This window comes from Cebus imitator, unplaced genomic scaffold (genome assembly GCF_001604975.1).
Source record: "Cebus imitator isolate Cc_AM_T3 unplaced genomic scaffold, Cebus_imitator-1.0 Scaffold2, whole genome shotgun sequence".
Lineage (NCBI taxonomy): Eukaryota > Metazoa > Chordata > Mammalia > Primates > Cebidae > Cebus > Cebus imitator.
In genome coordinates, this window is record NW_016107317.1 from 14,693,545 (window position 1) to 14,694,554 (window position 1,010).

The window sequence follows — 1,010 nt, forward strand, 5'->3', positions numbered from 1 at the left end:
AGGATGGTCTCGATCTCTTGACCTCGTGATCCACCCGCCTCGGCCTCCCAAAGTGCTGGGATTACAGGCTTGAGCCACCGCGCCCGGCCCTTAGTAACTTTTTTAATAGCTTAGAACAAATGGTTATTTGTGTCTTCTCTTCATTTTTATTTATCTGTTTCACCAGAGGTTTATCAATTTAATTTTAGCTGTGTTGATCTTCTCAACTCTGTGAGTTTTTTTATTTTGTTAATTTCTACTCTTATCTTCATTTTTTCCTGCTCTGACATGTTGGGGTTTATTTTGTCGTATTTTTCCTTTACCTCCTGAAATGAATGAGTAGATCCGTTTCCTGTTTCCTAATACACACATTAAGCTTATAAATTAACTTCTAACTGCTCTTTAGCTGCATCACACAACCTTTTAACAGGCTGTATTTTTATTATCATTCAGTTCAAAATGTTATCTAATTTCCACTGTGATTTCTTCTTTGATCTATGAGTTATTTGGTAATGTATTTCTAAATTTCCAAACATATGAATATTTTCTATTCTCTTGTATAAAAAATAAATTACTATATTAGGTTAACTTTGGTCAGAAATGTACTATATATCATTTCAATCCTTTCAAATGTGTTTAGGCTCTACTGCACAAGAAATAGTCAACTTTTATCAATGATCTTTTTATCTTTTTTTTTTTAAATCACTTGAAGCAAATTGAGATCTTTTTATCTTTGAAAAAAATGTCACCATGGTGGCTCACGCCTTTAATCCCAGCACTTTGGAAGGTGGACGCGGCCGGATCACCTGGGGGTCAGGAGTTCGAGACTAGCCTGACCAACGTGGAGAAACTTGTCTCTACTAAAATTACAAAATTAGCTGGGTGTGGTGGCACAAGCCTGTAATCCCAGCTATTTGGGAGGATGAGGAGGGTGGATCATCTGAGGTCAGAAGTTCAAGACCAGCCTGGTCAACATGGTGAAATCCCATCTCTACTAAAAATACAAAAATTAGCCGGGCGTGGTGGCTGGC